Source organism: Tursiops truncatus, chromosome 14 (assembly GCF_011762595.2).
Source record: "Tursiops truncatus isolate mTurTru1 chromosome 14, mTurTru1.mat.Y, whole genome shotgun sequence".
NCBI lineage: Eukaryota > Metazoa > Chordata > Mammalia > Artiodactyla > Delphinidae > Tursiops > Tursiops truncatus.
In genome coordinates, this window is record NC_047047.1 from 3124200 (window position 1) to 3144810 (window position 20611).

Below are 20611 nucleotides of genomic sequence, written 5' to 3' on the forward strand. Positions count from 1 at the left end.
TAAACCCTGTAGAAAATGAAAAGTGGGTTATAAACCAAAGTTATAATAGTAGTGGCTTTTTTATTTGCCCATGTGTTTACCTTTACCAGAGAACTTTACATCTCCATACTTTTTCAAGTGACTGGTGTCTTTTCCCTGCAACCTAAAGGATTCCATTTACAATTTCTTATAGGGCAGGTCTCGTCGTAATTAACTTTATCACCTTTTTTTTTTTAATCTGGGAATGTCTTAATTTCTCATTCAGTTTTGAAGGACAGTTTTGCCAGATACAGAATTCTCAGTTGACAGTTCTTTTTTTCTTTTAGTCATATATATATATATATATATATATATATATATATATATATATATATATATCATCCCACTGTCAGAAACTCCAGGTTTCTTATGAGAAATTGGCTAAAAATCTTATTGAGAGTCACTTATACATGTCTTATCAATTTTCTATTGCTGCATTTAAGATTCTGTATTACCTTTGGCTTTCAACAGTTTGATTATAATGTGTCTTGGTTAGGGTCTTTTTCAGTTTATTCTACTTGGAATTTGATTTGTAAATTAATGGATTTCTTCTTATTTGAGAAGACTTTGGTCAGAATTTTGGTCATTTTTTAAGAAATAATGTTTCTTTCCCTTTCTTTCTTCTTCTGGTACTCCTCTTTTGTGTATGTTAGTCAGCTGGATGGTGTTCCACAAGTCCTCTATGCTCTGTTCACTTATTTATTTCTTTTCTGCACCTCAGACTCAGTCATTTCCATTGTCCTATCTTCAAGTTCACCCGTTCATCTGCAAATCTGCTATTGATCCCCTCTAGTGAAGTTTTCATTTTAGTCATTGAAATTTTCAGCTCCAGAATTTCTGTTTGGTTCTCATTTTATAATTTTTATCTGTTTGTTGATATCCTTATTTTATTCATATATTATGTTCTGAATTCTTCTTAGTTCCCTAAGCCTATTTAAAACAGTTGTTTCAAAGTCTTTGTTTGGTAAGTCCACTATCTGGGCTACCTCAGTGATGGTTTCTGCCAATTAATTATTTTGTTCCTTTGAATAAACCAAAACCTATTTCTCTGTATGCCTTATGATTTGTTGTGTTGAAAATTGGTATTTGATTTTTATAATGTTGTAACTCAGATTCTATCCATTCCCTAGGGTTTTCTGTATTTTGCTTTTTGTTATAGCTGTTTTGATCATTGAAGGCAGTTATATTCCATTTATTTCAGGACTTTTCCAAACTACTTTTTCAAAGACTATTCCTTGGTGTATTTACTCACTGTTTTGTTGTTGTTGTTGTTGTTGTTGTTGGTTTAAGCTTGTGCTCAGCAAATGTTTTGACAAAGATTTTCTTGAAAGCCAGGAGCTGAAAGAGAAAAGCAAACAATGATCTCCAATAATAATAATAATAATAGGACAACCACCTCTCTCAGTCTTTAAAGACTAGCTCTTTGTGGACGTATTCCTTCAGCAATTAGCTAGGTTTGCTGGAGTCTAGAGATCAGCTGAGGTGAAAGCTTAAAGTCTTCTCAGAACTTCTGAGAGTGCATCTTGCCTGGGCATGAATATGACTTTCCAAATTCTCCAGTGTATGCAGTTGCTTTTGAATATCCTAATTTCCCAAAGAGTCCCACCCTAGTTTTAACTATGGGCTTTAGATGGTCTGTTGTATATCTCTGCCCAGAATCTCTTGTCATAGGTGACTGTGGATCTGTTGTCCCTTGTAGCTTTTACTGGTGACACCTCCTATCTATGTTCCAAATTATGTGAGACAGAGATGAGCAAGTCACTATTCATGTATCCCCAGTCAGTTTAGAATAAACATACACAGCAATTTGCAAATAACCTCTGCTCTGCTCCCTCCAGTTGAAGGAGGGTGATTGGTAACTAGGCTTCCCTTGCTCATGATCAATATGCTCTGTGCTGTGGAGGGGATGAGGGAATGCAGGGTAAAAACACTATGAAACTGCTTAACATTTTGAAGATGGCTTTTTCTTGATTGAGCATTTGCTTGATTGTTGTAAACCTTTGATTGTGTTCCAGAGCACCTATGAAGTTGATTCACATAATTTCTCTTTATTTATTGTTGTTGTTTCTGTTTGGAAAAGAAAGCGTGGGGCTTCCTGGTAAGCCATTTTGTAGACATCACTCTCCCAAGGATTCTCATTTAGCTATGTCTAGAAACCTTTTATTTATTCTCTCATTATCTTCTAAGACCTCTAGGAAAGGACCAAAATCTTTATAATCAAGTTCAACATTTCATGACCAACTTCTTTTTCTTTTCATTGTTCTAGATGTTTTCAGTGATTACCTAATATTGTATATAGGTTGCCATTTTTAAAATTTCAACAACTATGAATATAAAACACAAAACTTTAATAAGTTCATTAGTTTGTCTTCCTATCAACACATATATAATGGACATTTCTTGGAATTAAGGATATAAGTATTCTTTCTCTGTGCATTACTTGAGTTCAGGTACTAAAATAGTGAGATTTTTATGCGGCTCTTTCAAAATTCTGATTTTTCCCCCCATAATATGCTATTATTTCATTGTGATTTCCATACCAACTTCTGTTTCTCTAATGATTTTAAATACCAGTATTTTATTCTCACTTCTAGAGTATTAATTTTAGAATATTAACTTAGGTATTTGAGAATGGCAATTTTCCAGTTTATTGTGTCTGCTGGTTCTCTTGATGCTGGTACATTTTCTTACCTGGTTTGTATCTTTGAATCATGAGCTCACCTCACCTTCATTTTTTCCCTAAGTGAACTGGATGCCCTGTGTTGTAGAATCATCTTATAGACAGTTTTGTCTTTGTTTCTGCTGGGGTATCCAACTTGAGATATACACATACAAAGCACCCCAAGTTAAAATGAATTCCAGCCTCCCAAGCTGAGTGTGGCATAGATTTAGTGTTTCTATTTCTCATAGAAAATATTTCCACACGGAGCTTTGAAAAGTGAAAGCATATTTTCTTGTACTGTGGGATGGTGGAGCGGATATTTTATTTGCCTTTTTAATGAAGTGAGCAGAACTTCTAGATTCCTAATTTTATGCAGGAGGTCTCAGTTGCAAATCCCTACAACATTTTTCAACCTAAAAGAAGCTCTAATATTTTTTCTCGTTTTCTCTTCATTTCTCAAGTTTCAATTTCTATTCCAAACGGTTGAAGGGTATTTCCCATGGGAAGTTCTTTTCATTTCATTGATTAATTACATCTCATAAAAAGCACAAAATTTGTATATGCTCCAGACATAGTTGAATAATGTCAAAATAGAACAGTCAGTAAATACTCACTTTGTGAGATTTTAGATTTTATCCAATGCTGATGAATGAATACAATTCATTTTTTAAATGCTTCAGAAGACACATATGCATTATTCAAAGTATTGTATTTTTCTATACCTAGATACATCTTAGCTTAATACACAAATAAGGGTAATATTTAATATCACTATTTTATAATTTACTTTACTGGCCAATGCATACCTATACACCGGGATGCTCAGAAATAGTTAAGAGCATAAGCTTCTTCAATAAGATTCCTAAACTCTTTTATCCCTTATTCTCATTGAAAGTGGTAATATGGCTCCGAAAATTAGGACCTCTTTTTCATGTATTCCATTTACTGAAACAACTTGGAAATTTCACTGTAGTATTTTTCTATTTGTTGTCTTGTGGTATTATATAACATTTAATATTTATTTTAACTGTGTATGTGTGTGTCTGTCCATATCTCTCTTTCTGTATAGATGGGTACCATAGGTGATAAATATTGAACATCATATTTAGACCTAAATGTCCTACATTGAATATTTCTCCTTACATGAGAGAGTAGGGGATGAGTATTTTGGGGTCATTAGAATTGTCATAAGATGCAGATTGAAGGATGATGGAGAAGTTCAGATGCAGAAGTCCCAGATGATGTCATCTGCATAGGAAGGATTTCATCTCACGAAACTCCCAAGTCCTATCAGCCTTCTATTTTGATCCTCTACTTGATGACTAAACCTTTGGATAGCTCAGTGGTAGAAAAGGATATAATTCCATCTGTAAGATTTTCCCTCACCAAATTTAATTGAAATCTCTTTTTTGTTGATAGGTATGGTTGCTAAGCCTCTAATTGAATGTTTGGAAAACAATTCTACAATTGCCGCATTTGTTGTCGGTAAGAAGAACACAAGGTCAACTAGCTGAATGAACTAACTCCCAAAAGGTATTTAATAAACGTGTGTCTGTCTGTCTGTCTCTCTGTGTGGTTGTGTGTGTATGTGTGTAACAAGATTTTTCTTTATTATTCACTTGCCCAGTGTAAATAGCTCTAGGATAGTGGAATTGTGTATAAGTTGTATTACCAATGCCGAATGTTTTTTAGCTACAATTTGTGTAGGACTTTTACCAAGGGAGACGTTCTTTCCCTATGCTTCCAGTAAGAAGAAATGGGCCTGGGGATAAAGAAAGGACAGAAAGAATGCTTCATTTTAATTCTGGGGGACTGGGGGCAGGGGCGGGGGATTTCACACAAACTTGACTTGTCCTAATTGCATATTTTTCTAACTTAGTTTTTTGTCACACTTGTATATAACATAGTCACACTTCACTAACTTCAATCATACTCAGACACACACACATGCACACACACCCACACGCACACACACAATTAAAAGCATAGGTGGTGCCTCTTCAGTGTAAATAAGTACTGTGATGCCCCAATTGTCACAATTCTTAAAATAATAACTTGGGACCCTAACTCTGTATTCTCCACTTTTCCTTCCTCTCTTCCCTCAAGGGGTTTGACAGACTAATTTTTTTAACGTGGAAACGCAGTAATAATTTGAGTCTCCATTATTACAAACATCTTTTAAAATGTGCTAAGGTGGTGAGACTCTTGGGTGTGCTTTGTGAACATGTTTTGGTGTGACTGATTTTTGGTTTTCTCTTATAGTTTATAGCATCTCTGACTGAGTTTCAGGCAGATTTTTCCATTATGCACCAACACCCATTACTGGTTTTTACTCTACTTTTAGAAGAAATATGATTTCCCACTAAGGGGTTTTTTCTTCATAGTCTGTACTTTAGGAGATTGAGGCCAAGTATGTGCTGTCCAGTATGTGGATCTAGATGTACGGATAGCAAAACCGTTTCCCTTCCAAAGAATTCTTTCTATAAACCGTAGCTTTGTAGATTTGGCTCTAGCAGGGAACAATAGCCGAGGTAAGATAATTCGGCCTTTACAGCCAGTGTGGGAAGCTGAACCAGTCTCACTCTTCAGGTAAGCAGTACATGAAACCCACCTGGGGATCTTGGGAAAGTCTGTTCCACACTCCCTCTATGCTCCGTTTTGTTTTGCTTCTACCGCTGCCAAACCCCCGTGAACTCCAGAGGACATACAATCTTTCCAGGTTCCCCACCTGTAATGAAACAGACAAGTGTAAGAGCCCCATTAAAAGAGCTCAAGTACAATGGCTCTTCAACCATTACGTTTAAACCAGTTGAAAACCCAGTTAAACAGTCTCATCAGAGCTGGTCGCTGAACCACAAATCAGGAAGAAATTTTTTTCCCTCATAAATGCCATTCCATAGATATGCTCTTGGATGCTGTCAAATGTAAATTATCAAAGGAAAACAAGGCAATAGCATGTGCTTGGCAATGATCGTCCCTTGGGCTCATTTTATACCCACGTATCAATATGAGAGCCTTTTATAGCAATGTTTCCCTGGCTGGTCTCCATCCATCCTTTCCCCTAGCTGCCCAGGACTGGGGCACTGGTCCATGGACAATGCCACACAATTACTGGAGTATAATTCCAATCAAATCGCTTTTTATAATTTTAAGGAAAGTTAGATATCAGAAATACAACCTGTGAGGCCAGGTTTATGTTCATATAGACTTTTAAAAGTGTAAGGTTTCAAGGATGGTTTTATAGGAATCATTAACTTTTTAAAAGGCACCAGTTTCCTTCTGTCATTAATGACATGCGTAACAGTTTAATGTAATGCTACTTTTAATTATCACAGCCCTTTCTTTTAAATATCAAATTTCCCTCTCTCAACTGTCCTGCGTTCTCTTTAGATTCTCATCTGTCACTGTAAATGCCATCACTTTATTCCTCCTTTAGATGCAGTGACAGACCCACTCTTATCCCAAGCTTTATCTCTTTTTCTATCCTTTATTGTACTACAAAGATCCCTTTTTCATAGTTTACAGCTGTATCCGCTTTCCACACGTGGCAAATGATTGCCTCGGTAAAGGTATTTTCTGTTTCAATCTTACATTTTCCCAAGGGAGAACAAAAGGGACAAGCTTTCTGAAGTTGGTTTCACTGAGAAAATTGTTTAGAATTGCCTCATTCCTCAGCAGATTAACGAATGCATACAATCCCAGCTTAAGTGCTATTGTACTGCACAATTTGTCCATTATACTTTGTCCTTTCCATTTAGAAAACCCCTCACCAATTAAAGTAATACAGCCTTCCAATACCTGCTCCCAATTAAATCTGAGCTGTATTACCTGCCCCGATGCAGCTGGTCACAGATTCCTACCACTTACCCGCATTCATTAGGGCTGTTCATTATCAAGGGGATGGTGGCAGGAATTCAAGCCATGGCCTTTCTTTTAGGGCTCACCAAAATTATCAGCTTTCCACCCAAGGCCCCAATAAGGACAGGATTAAGGGGAAGGAGAGGGAATTCATACAGTAGCAAACTTGCATTGTTTCTGCTTCGCTCCTGTCCCTAACACATCAACAAGATACAGTCCAGGTACAAAAGAACACTCAATTAAAGGATCACTTTTCCCTCACTCTCCAGCCTGAAGCGCACCCCACCTCTCAGCTTTGTTCCTCTGTCTTTCCTGCCCTTCCCCTTCAAGCTCTGTCTCCAAGACCACGGTGAGAACCGTCAAGAAATGCTCTGAAAGTGAGCAAGAAGCCCACTTACTGCGAGCTCTGTCATTGAAGAGCAGGGTTTCCTAGCTTCAGGCTGGACTCCGGTTTTGAGAAGTGTCATTTTTCTATCCAAGGCTTAGAGGGAGCCTGAAAGGGAGGAAGGTATGGATGATGGGGAGGTGCTGGGAGCCGTGACTTAATTGCTTACGTGGCATGATGGTATGAGTGGGGTCTCCCAGATAAATTTAATCTGCTAATAACAATAAACAGACATATACAACGAACACTCTGTACTTTCATTTAAAGAAGGAAATATGGCTGTTAACTCCCTGGAAACTCCTGCAGTTCTCTGTCGTAATTATTAATCAGAAAAAAAAAATCAAGTTACGGGGCATGCCACAAATGGGAAAAGATCACTGATTAAAAGGGAACAGTGAATTAAAAAACACTAGGGAGAAAGCACAAGCTAGCTGCCGGGCGTAGCAAAATTCAGGTCCTGAGACTGTTGACAAAATAAATGTCATAAAGTCTCGATTAAGAAGGGCTCCGTTAGCCCTGAAGAGACCAGACCCGATGGGTGAAACAGGCACTGGTGGTCCTCTGGGGAGTGAAGGGGATCCAAAGCCAATTCCACTCGTCTCATCTGGAAGGAAGAGACTGAGGTCCTGCATTAAAATGTCCCTTTTAAAACATTTCATTAAGAGATGGAATTAATATACATCCTCTCCTGAATGCTGGAATAATCACCCATCCGTTAGTAACATTTTTAAAGGGACTTCAATGACCCCCATACCTCTAGTGAGCAGGCGTTGTGGGGAAATCCTGATCCTAGGGAAACTCTGGACATTCACAAAGGAACAGATAGATGTTGGGTGTATAATCAGTGAAAATCCATCTTAAGCCATCTTGGGATCAACTTTACTATAAGTCTCTATTATGTACATACAAATCTTATCAATGAACAGCACTGTATGCCTATCCATGGCTTTTTTTTTTTTCTTGAGGGGGGAGGTTGTATATTAGTGTTTTCCTCTCAATTAACTTCCAGGCAATTTTCCCAGCTAAACGCATAACATCTTTGGCAAGATGCCAAACAAAACCTTAAGACCCAACACTAAATTCTGCACTTATACAGGGAGCTTAGATTTTCATGCGGTGAACTGGAAGCATGCCAGCAACTCCCACTATAAACCCAGCAGTGGGAAAGCTATATATTTTTTTTATCAAGAAACTCTACTCTAGACTTCCAAGACCACTTGAAAATTGCACTATTTTAATGTGCCTTTTAGACAAAATAAAAGAAAGATTTAACCTGCTATTAAATTAACCCAATTAGCTATTTATTCCATGTAACCTTACACTCTGGAGGATGTTAAATCAAATATACTGGCAGGGAGTGAATTTTTTTAGTTAATTATGGAAATTACAAGATGCATTCTAGACAATAAGTTCTTATGCCTTTTTCCTTATCCTTTTCGCTTTCGTGATTATTAGAATGCTTTTTAATATTTTTGCTTTTTTATATATGAAATGGAGTACCCAGGACACAATGGGGCTGAGGGACCAAGGAGGAGTGGCTGGGGAAATTAACAAGAAAAGGAAAGCTAGTCAAATAGAAATGTATACAACAGTCATTCCTTGCAAGGCTTGCCATCAATCCCTCAAACTTCGCTTTTTTGGGGCGCTTTTATTTGTACGTTCCATTCAACACATGTGTTCTTCCAATAATGTAGTGCTTTTCTAAGGACTCACTGCAGCTGGGCTGCTTTGGGTCTCAGTCAGTCTTTCTTGATGTTAAATTTAGAACCAAACTCTAGGAGTTTGAGTTCATGTCCAGTGGGATCCACAAGTTGAGGTAAAAAACACTTTTGAGAACTTGTATAGTGTCTGATAAACCTCTTTTAGCACTAGAAAGCCTTTGGAAAACAACATTTTGAGGATTTAAGAGGCAATGAACCAGAAACATATGGATTAAGTTTCCCCTGAAATACTCAAGGGTTTAAAAATTAAGAGAGAAATGCTTGGCCAAACAAATCTTGCCAAACCAAAAAAATTTGCAAGACAGTCCAAGATAGTTTGCCAAACCCAAAGTGCTGATGAACTCTCTTTCCTTAATATTAACCTTTACTATTATTTAAAAAATTTTTTTGCTTGACAAATCTGGAGTTTTAAACACGTCTGGAGGGGGTTCAGAGAACAGCCGTTCACATCAAAGTGATTTTGCAATTTCAAAAACAAATCATAAATCACAACCAAACAACACTGTGAATTTGTCTACATAAATTTGAGAGCCAGGCTAGTTTGGCCATGTACAGGCACACAGTTGCACCCATGGCAGGGGGCCCAATGTCTGTTAAGCAGGTCAAGGGCTCTCAGAGGTGGGAGGACTCTGGCTGGAGAGAACTTGGAAGCACTTATGCAATGGACTATGGCACCAACTTCAACCAACTAGGCACAAGACAGATGGTTGGTACCAGTGGAGGGTTTAATATAAAAATATGCAGAAAGATGACCTCCTACGTCACCTCATTCAGTTTTGTCACTTGAGGGCTTTGAAATCTGCCTAAGAAGCTATTAGGAAACTATTGATCCCCAAAGAATTCTTAACGTTTATTTTTAGTTGTCAACAGCTTCAGGAATCGACTCAGTGGCTAGTTCTACATCTCTGACCCTCTGTAAGTTTTAGCAGCACCATGAGACTCTCAGTGCACAAAACAACTACAACAAAATAGCCTAAGGAGGAAATAAACGACCTCAACCATCTTTTCCCCTGTCTTTTCTGAGATTTATTATCTGTTCTCTCAAATCACGTTGGAAGAAGGCAGATTCAGTGCTGCTTATGGGCAGCACTGGTATTGGAAGAAGCAGAAGGAGCCTGGACTTGAAACTAAGGACAGCAGAGGCAAAGAATAAATAAAAGAAAAAGAAAGGCAGAGGGACAATGAAAGGATGAAAGACAGAACAGAAAAAAAAAGCAAAAGAAAGTAAAGAAGAAAGGAAGGAAGGAAGGAAGAGAGGCACCCAGCACACATGTAATATTAAGGAAAAGGAGACTATAGTCAATTTGATAAACACTTGCTATACATTTTGTCACATAGAATTTATTTGCCTCTGATTTAGTTTGGCATTTAACTACCATTCTTCAAGCAAGTCAATTATAGTTCCACATAATATGATGGTGATAGAGCTGGTAGTAATAGTAGTGAAAAGATATAGATCAGCATTTAGAAACTTTAAAACTGTCTCTAGGATAGAAGGGACAGTTGGATGTGGAAAAACTTCCTTTAAATATTTCGGAAGAGCCATGAGGGTCATTTGACATTTTAAGACCCATTTAAAGATATGGCAGGAGTTAACTAGTTGACTATGGAGAACTGATATTAAAGAAAAAAAATGTATTCATGCTGCTAAAACAACCCCATATCCCTGCAAAACTCTGGATTATCTATGCAATAACTGTGGTCTATACGGTTTATTCTACATGAGAGGCTTTTGTGCCCACAGAATAGAGTGACTACAACAAAAGATCTTATACTATTGATAGAAGGGTAAATTAATTTTTGTTTGAAACTCTTGGAAAAATGGAAGAGAAGTAATTTTGTTAGTGTATGAATTTCTTAAATGTGTATTAATGAGTCAACTGGCAATTGAGAAATCGCTTAACATATAATTTTTTTCTATCTCCTAACTAGAAAAAAATTTTTTTTCATCCATAAGGGCAGTCTAAGAAGATTGGGCATGATTCATACTGCATCTTATTACCCCCCTTAATTTGTATCTATTTATATAAAAATTAGCATAATTTGACTTAAAACTTCTATTACTTTGTAAAAGAGTTATTTCACATATTTCTCACCACAAGCAGCAGCAGGCTTTTAGAAAGAATTTTCTGCTGGGAAGTAGTCTAAGCTTGTGTTTATACATAACTTCACTCTAATCTGTACAATCCAAAATTGCAGGGAGACAGACTAGGAAAAAAACTATTTGCTCAAGATTCTTTGTAAGGATTTTAAGAAATATCATTGTTTTTTTTTTAAAAAAAAGGTAATCTGATTTTAAGCACACTTGCTTTGATGTAAAATGCATTTTTTAAAGGACCAGATCAAGCTTCTTTTGGACGTAGAGGAGGGCCTGCTTGCCCACTACAGATGGGGCCATCCTTAGAAGCTGAATGTGCTAATTTCCACCCAGCCCAGCAGGTACAGTGAAGTCCCGTGAGGCAGAGAGGTGTAGCATGCACGTCTTTGTCTGTGAATTGCTAGAAAGCAGGGATTACCTTTCTTAGGCATGAAAGCCGTTGTGCAACATCTAAATAAATAAATAAATACATAAAACCTGGAAGCCTTTTGCGTCTGGAATTAAAAGTCAGCATCCCAGGTGGGGAGGCAATGTCAGAAAGCCCAAATCAGAATGTTTGATAAAGGTAAATGAAGGGTGACATGTCGTTCCAAAATCCAGCCACAATCAGAAACTAGAGAGGAGGCATTACCTCAACTTGAATCAGAATCCAAAGTCAGGGTCAACAGGCACATGAAGGGGCAAGCCAAGGAGTCCACCTGGGGCAGGGCATGGGGACAGTATACCGCAAGCCATGGGCCCAGGGTTCCTCAGGCTTTTTAGAGAGAAGGAGTGAAAGAGAAGGAAAAAGCAGAGATAAAAAGGCAGCCCGGAAACCAGGGCTGGAGGTGGGGTCAGCAGGTTACGGTGCCCTCATCCGTCAAGGTCCACACCTGGCAGCCAGGCCCTGGACCCCGGCAGGCTTCCAGTGAAGCAGGGGGAAACCTCCTACAGAGAACGGAGCAGTAAATAATATAGATCAACTTAGGCTGCTGTTTGCTTATTCAGAATCTAGTCCTTAAGAAAAGGCTGCTAACTACAAGGAAAATGCTCCTCGCTCCGAGGAGGGCAGTTTATTCCTGTACAACAGTTACTTCTGAAAAGCCAAGACTTCTGTGCACTGTGGAGAAAAGCTATTGTGAAATATGCTTGATTTAAAGACCTCCTGCTCCCGTCTTTGGACCTGATCTTTCTGCTCTTTTATTGATTCAGGTCTCAGTGTCTAAACATAATCTTGTCTTTTTCAGCAGAGTTCAAAGCAGAGGAGATGTTATCTCATCAGTTTTCATAATTTCCATATGACTCACCATCTGGCTCTTAGTGTGTGCCGCGTCCCTCCCACTATAGCACTCAGCTCTGCACATCCCAGCCACACCTGTAGCTCCTTCTCGGACTCAGCCTCATGTGCCTCCTCTCAGCCTGGACAGCTCTTCTCTCTTTGGTTATGGTGTAAATATTTACAGACACCCAACCGCGTGTTTAATCTGTGCTAGGAACTGACAGAACAATAAGGTGACCTCTGGGGCCTGCCTGTTACTAATGGTACCGAACTTGACCCACCAAGACTCATTTCTGCTTTCCTCTGGGAAACCTCCTCTGCTGACAAATTCTGAATTTGTCACCTCTTTCTAAGGGCCACCACACGAAAACTTCTACCTATTTAGCACCATCTCACCAGAGTCTGTATTTTAATTTCCTGCATATCTCACCACTAGGGGGATAAGCTATACCCACCATATCTTACTGGCACCAGGGTTTTGTGCACTGTAGTTATTCATTTCCGACAGCTGTTTGTTCAATGGTTGGTTGATGGATAGATGGACAGATGGTTGGATGGATGGATGGATGGATGGATGACTATTTGGATATAAACAATTTGTATTATGCTATATTTGTTCCTTGAGTTCACTATGCACTGTCCATCACTGTTCAAGACAATAACTGCATTACTTTCCTGCTTCAATCTAGAATTAATGACTTTTAAATTTAAGCTGTACTTACCTATCAAACAACAAATAGAATAATTCCTCATGTGTTTTGTCATAGAACTACTCACTATAAACATTACTGCCTACATAGTGGTTTTCTGTTACCACACTAAACTTTTTTGTGATGTAATGGTGCATATTTGTCAAGCTAACAATACAGTATTAATTTAATAATTAGCAAAGTTATGATTGTCAAAAGAGGGTCTGAATTGTGATTTGATATATTTCTTATATGTTTAAGAAAATATTTTTGTATAAAAAGTTCAGTTAATATGTCTCCAATTTTCTTTGATTATGCAAAGTTATTGAATCTGAATTATCAATTTACATATCTTTAACTTTCTTTTAGAGATACTTCAGAACGAATACATGACTATCTTTATACACTTAAAATTCACATGTAGTTGATATTCATATTTTAGTGCATCCTATGTGGAAAATGGAAGTTTGCTCTATCATGTTTTGACAATTTAAAAAATTCGTTTCTCCATCCAAAAAATCCTTGATACAGTAGGCTGATTCTGGCACAGGTATCATAATTCAGAAATGTGTAAAAAAATGCTCAGAGAAAGCCATATCTAATATCACCGTCCTAACACATTTGATATAGATATAGTATCGCCGAGCTCATTATAGCAGACCCTATACTATAATTATATTACACACATTTTAAATTATCGTTATAATTTAAGTCTGCAATTTTGTTTGGGGCTTAGATTTTCCGTATTTGTTCACACATGTGAATCATTTAAATTGTTGAAGTAGAATCTGTTTAGCTGTTTTGAATTATATGAATGAAAGAAAAAATACTTTCTCTTCAAAGCAAATTAAGATATTTGAGGATTCAAGTGAGACTGTCTGAATTTATAAGCTTGAAAATTTTGGAGTCAATGTGAATTTTAAAATATTTCCTAATTTCCCTCAAACACAATTTAAAATTACAAATGAACTAATTCTTTGGTATAAATGAGATGAAATTATCAGTTTATGTAATCATTTTAATTTCACTATACCAACAATATTGAAGCTAAAATTGACATCATAAATTATTAAATAATTTTAGATTTTTTTTTAGTTTTCATACTATTTTGGTGTATATCAGTACATGATTTAAAAAAAAATTAACATAGGACAGGACATTCAGAGGTAAAAACTAAATAATCTCTATTATTGTTCCATAAATGGAACAATAATACTTCAATAGTAAAAAAAAATTCTTATTTCTAACAACAGGAAATGAAAATGTGAAGAATAAAATATATTACTTTACTTTTTGTATATTCGACAGACTAATGTCGTCTTTTACTACAGAGCTGTAGTAATAGTCCAATTTTAAGGTTGTTTCTGTATAAATATATAAAAATGCAAAAGCCAAAATTTACTCATCATTAATTTACCCTAAACAGATTCAGTGTCTGTTACTGGTAGGTGGAGTTTTTAATTGGAGACCTGGATACCATCAGTCCTTGAGACCATGCATTGATATATTTATACTTTATGGAGAAACTTGGCAAAAATTCCAGATAAACAGAAGAGTTTTAGGCTAAGGTTTTAAGGAATGGAGACCACTATCACCCTGTCTAAAACTGACCTGAAGTATAAGCTTTCAGATAATGTGAAAAATCACTTAGTCTGTGTCAACTCTCACCTTACTTTGTGTTTTAAATTTCATAATACAATAATTCTCGTATTGTTTTTTCTTTCCTGTAAAGAAAAGATCTTTGGAAGTTAACAGAGACAGAACGATCAGCCAGAATTTTTACTCTTGATCATGTATTTCGGGTTATAATAAAACTCAACATGTTAAAATGTGTTTTCTTGACATTTATAAAACAGCGACAACAACAAAGGGCACTCGTTTATGAAACCCCAAAGACTCACAGTAGTAGCAGCAACTTTCAGGTTCTCATTCAGCACGAGCCCTTGTCTCACCTGGACCAGGTCAAGCAGGGGTGGCTACATGAGCTCCCAGACGCTGGCCAGAGGCTTCAGGAAGAGCTAGGGCTACAGCTGCAGGTCCAGACACTTGGGAGAGGGAAGATGGGGGAAAAGTCAGACAGGACTGCAGAGACGAGATCTTCACAATTGGCATCCTGAACTTACTGCTTAACCTTTTCTTCTGTATTAGTAAAGAAACTTCATTAAATGTCTCAGAGGCGATAGGACACATTTTCCTCTCCTAAACACTCCAACTAGCCAGAGGCCCTCAGAGTTCTCATTATTGTTAACAAGACAGGAAGGAAGGAAAGCCCTGTGTGGAGAGCTCTGACATTAATACCCATTCGGAAATCCTCTGACCCAAATGTAAGCAGACCTACCAGCTATAGTGGACCAACATCGTTAGGAAAAATGTTGTACGTTGCATGTCATCATGGAGATTCAAATACAACCTGTGAAGAGGTTAATTTAGATTTAAAACTAGAATTCTGAGGGAAGATTAACCTTAGGCAACTAGCACAGATAGTAAGTTTCCCTAACGGTATAAATTACTGCGTGACATCCTCACGTAGGGATTATATCGCCATTTAAAATTTCAGCTCACTCTATTTTGAAATGTATTTTAGCACAGTTATGGGTAAATAAAATTGCCATTTTTGCCCTCAACGTTGCATTTCAACTAAACAGCCTTCTAACTCCTCTGGAGATTTTGTAATTTAAGTGAATTTCACTGTTCAATCTTTAATAAAATAAAGAATATTGAAATCATTTGAAATATTTATTGAAATATTTGAAATATTCATTGAAATAGTTGAAATATTGAAATGCTTGTTAATTCCTAATTTGCTATAAAATTTTTTATTTCTATCTCCCAAGCTTTGAAATGTATCCTCTAATTTTCAGTTTTAACTTAAATATATGTAATGTCAAGTGGGTTTTTAAAAAACTGTCATGACATTATTGTATTTATAAGCTGAAGTCCCAATGTTCCAACTGCTATTTAAGCATTAAAATGTAAGCAGAAATTTTAGTGTTTTAAAAATTTCTTCATTGTAATTTTGTAATCCCTTCACACTCTCTTACGAGCCATCTTTCCTTGGTGAGACAGGAGTTGGCAGCGCTTTTAATCTGGTTATTGTTTCGGCACATTTCCATGATACTTCAGGCATTACTTAGTGTCTGTGTGTAGAATGTGGTAGAGTCGTCACTTAGGTTTTGTCAATGAAAATATTTTGCCTGTGTAATGGTGATGTGATGAGAAATATTAATTGTTGTCAACAAGAGAGAATAATCAGCAAATTTAATAATGTGGTTACCATTTATAAAGTCGTTTGTGATTAAAATAAAACTGCAATTTAATTTTTTCTAGTGGTTGATAAAGCAGAGTAATCTAGAGCAGATTTGGCTTGTGAAACTGAGAAACCAAATTTTAAATTTTCTTTAATTTTAATTACTCTCTATTTATATTTAAATACCAACTGGTCTAGAGCCAGACCCCATGCATTTGAAACCTGATGCCATCTGTTTCTGTGTGATTGGAAGAAGTTGCATTCCCTGAGCCCCAGTCCATATATCTGTGAAATGGGATAATAATACCTACCACATAGGTTTGTTACGAGGATTAAGTAAGATGCCAGTCCTTAAAACAGGGCCCAGCGTGTGTTAGGCACTCAATAAATGTTAGCTATTAATATCATATAGGTTTGTATTTTGCATTTCACAGCAGTCAGCCCAGCTTAGCTATGATTTTCTTAGGTCGTCACCTAAGATAAATGGAATATAATTGTAGCTAAACCAACCAATGGGTTGGGATTCAGCCTTTACTTATCACATAAGTAAGTGAGGAATCCTTGAGCTTTCTCTGGTAAAGGGATATAAATGACAGACCATCAGCCTGTCAGGTGGAAATAGCAACGTATGTTTAAAAGATATGTTCAATCTGCTTCAAAAATACTATTTTGTGTGAATTTGACTATCTGGAGGTCTGTATGTGAGAACAAAACCATAAAATATTTTAAAAAATCATTTTGTATTTATTGCAGAAAATACACTGGTTTTATAGTAACTGTATACCTAGTGGTCCTCAGGATATTAAAATTAAGAAAAATATAGTGTTTAAAGTAATTTGTATCTTTATACTTTTGGACATTTAAGTACTAATATTAACAAATCTATAACTCATATGACACTTTTCTTTCCTCAAGGAATAGGGATAAACTTAACTAGCTAGCACCTCCCATAGTCAAAATTAAGATTTGCGTTTTAATGAATAAAACTCTAGACAGAGGCAACCTCTGAAACTAAGCAAGGGAGAAGGAAAGTTAATAGAACCACACAGTGATTTTCTTTATTGTCCTATTTTTGATTGTTATAATGTTCAATTATTTCAAAGTAGACTATGTGAAATACTAAATTGCATACAATAAATTCTTCATGGAAAGTTTGATCCTGAGTTGAGATAAGAAAATTTGGGGTATGAAAGCAAAAATCTGTTCATGGTGTGTTCAGAATGGAACGGGGCTCAGCCTGATAGGTGTTTCTCAGTCAGTCTGGTCTATTACAAAAAACTTTCAGAAGTATGTTGAAAGTGGGAATTTTCATCCCCTTCCAAAATGATATTTTCATGCTGAGTTTAGGTTGTTTGAAAATGACCATCAAAAGGCAATGTGAAGGAAGACAAATATCTGATATCATCATTAACAAATATTTGCTGAATACTGAACATCCATAATGTACAGTGTGGGGGGCTTTCAAAGCAGGGGGAAGATGTGGTTCTTTCCCCTTAAAGCTGGTGCGCTTAAATTTGATCCATGAAAACCTGATCATCACATCCAGAAACCCCTGAAATTATTATGCAAACTTAGGTGTGTGAGTGCATATGCACTTTTATGTGGGTGTGGAGCACGAGTAGTGTAAATTATGAGAATATCCACATTTTTTGTTAGATCCTCAAAGTATTCCGTGACTATAAAAAAGTTAGCCATTGATCTCCTTGGATCACATCTAAATGGTAGCTACGAAAAGCCCAAGTATGAATCTGAACCTGCTTTTCATTATGATGTTGCTATGCTGAATAGTCTTAGATATGGGGGTTCTTATGCAGCCCAGCATCCTTAGTGATTACTCGTATTAAGCCTGGCTTAAGCCCTGTGAAGTTACTGATAACCTGAGCTGCATCTCACTGCCTGTTCAACTTCCTTCAGACAACCAAGAGGATGTTTGTTTTGCCCTGAAGTCTAGGACAGCGAGTTAGACTGTGCTATAAATTAGTGATTTTCCTTTTTTTTTTGATATTCACATAACACCTAAAATTTTGAACTATCTGTGTACCCTCTAGCATATAACAAGTAGATATGCAGAATATTTTCTCATCAATCTAAATATTTTCAAAGCATGTAATTTCTGGTCTATTGTAAATACTGACGTTTAAAAATGAAAGTGCTGTGGCACTCTTTAAAATGTATCCAATGAAATGTAAATACCATAGGGATTTCCTTTGGACCATCATCCATTTAAAAAAATACATGCGGGGATGGTGGTGGGATGAATTGGGAGACTGGATTGACATATATACACTAATATGTACAAAATGGATAACTAATAAGAACCTGCTGTATAAAAAAATAAATGAAACAAAATTCAAAACAAAATATGCACAGGATGTTATTGAATAGTCAGGAATTTTATAATGTTTCTTTCTCTTCTTGAACTCAATTTCCATTCCATTCCCATTAAAGAAGTTTATCCTACTGTAATATACTTTGGGGCTTAGAAATCTTTTATTGATCATGGAATCTTGCAATAAAAGAATGTATGTAATTGAAATTCTAAAAGTAGAATTCTGTGACCACAACAATTTATAATTGTCTCTCTGGATGAAGTTATCATTATATATCTATTTAGTACACAGTTGATGAAAATGATATAAACATATTACAAGACTGACAGTCAAAGCATGCAGCTTTGCAATGAGTTAAAGTGGGCGGCTCACCCTGGAGTATTTCCTTCAGAGGCCTATTTGCGTAGCTCTTGTAGGACCCTCCCCTTAAAGTGATGTACTTTTTGACAGTAGCACAGGTAAAAATGCAAGAAAAATCCTTTAAAAAATTACTTTTTTTAATCCTTTAAAAAATGACTTTTTCTCCATTCTGTAATATGCCCAAATTCAAGAATACCAAGGAGTCCACTTCACTGACAACAATATTTTGTATGCTCCCTTTGTTTAGCATCTCAGAATAATGAGCTACAGTGCAATGATGGCTGGGCAAGAAGTATGCTTGATTTTGTAAAGCGAGGGAAGATTGGTTGTGGCAAAAGCATGTCATCTTAAGGAAAAGAATGGAGGAAATTAGAAAAGAAAATAATTTGAAGAAGGCCTTTAGAGTCTCTTGCAAATTCTAAGACTCCTGGTGATATATCCATAAAATAAGGTCTCCATCGAATTACCTCTCCCTGTGTACACCGCCCCCCCATGTTGCTACTTGCTTTCCCATTGAATCCTGGCTGTCCTTTTCCCTTGTTTAAATAATAGAAAGTCAGTAAACTAACATTGTGTGAGTTCTGGGGTCGAGACTTTGAGAGGCCTTGCAGATTCTCCTTGGACACTCCTGGGAACATGAGTTCAGCATGCCATACGGGGTTAGTGAGCTTATGGGTGACTGACGGGCACATGGAGAACAGAACAGCCTGGACCAGTTGTCAGGCATTGAGTGAGGCCATCCTGAACCTTTAAGCCAAGCTGACGTCCAACTGAAGGCAGGGAAACGTCACAATTGCCCACCCGCCAAATCATGAAGACTTATAATTCATTGTTGTATTAAGTCACTAAGATTTGTGATGGCTTGCAAAGCTGAAATAACTAACTGATACACTGTCAACTTGTAAGACATCCTCTAAAATTTTAGGTATATTTTTATTTAAAGTGATAGTCCCTCCCAAGGAAATAAATGAAATTGTTTTATCTTCACAAGTGAAATAAAAGCTGTTCCGGATTTTTCGTTAAAAAATATGTCTTAACAATGAAAAGCTCTGTAAAAAGATCTTATTTTTTTAAAAAAAATTCTAAAATAAATTGATATAAATGTCTAAAGCCAGGCTTTGAACACATGGAAACACATCACATACACAGGTGTGTACACACACACAGACACACACACACACACACACCCTCCCATAAAGTCAATTAGAAATCAGTCAGATTCAATTTAAAGTACTGAAGTCAGGAGGAATTCCTGCCTATAAAAGAGCAGAGTCTGGCTCATAATATGTATATAAGAACATTACCGGGAATAATCAAATGAGTTATTTTATTGTGTGAATAAGATCGACCACTTCTAACAAAAATGACATTGATTTGGGAATTTGGGACACAACCACAACATCTGTAATAAAGTATTATTTTCCATCTTTACACAGACAACATCATAAAGTATTTCTTTTAGTCTAAACCACAATTCTTGTAGAGGTCTAAAAGGTTTTATGCTGTATATTAAAAAGCCAAAATAAAAACCAAATGATTTGGGCGAACCATGAGCTAATTTGCAAATACAAAGTTAAAGTTCTTCTCTTCATTTTATGTCTAAATCAATTTTCAATCGCTTTAACATTTCAATATTTTTTCTTTGTGGACACTCTGGGATTAAGAAAATAAATCCCCTAAATAAACTCATCACACCTTATTTGACATGAAGGAAGCTGTGCGGTCCTGGGGACCTCAGGACTGTGCCTATCCCCTAGAAAACGATTTTGCTTCAAAGGACATAATATGTGGTATTAGAAGTTAGTAAATGTGGAGAATTTAGAGGATCTAATGTGAAAATTAGTAAAGTCAGAGAGCACTGGCAGAGGAAAACACCTTGGAAATCTGTGACCCCCACACACTTTTGACATTGCAAATCCAGGAGATGGAGCACAGAGAGGCAAAATTACAATTAAATAGTGGGCAGCAATCACTACACCCAGGGC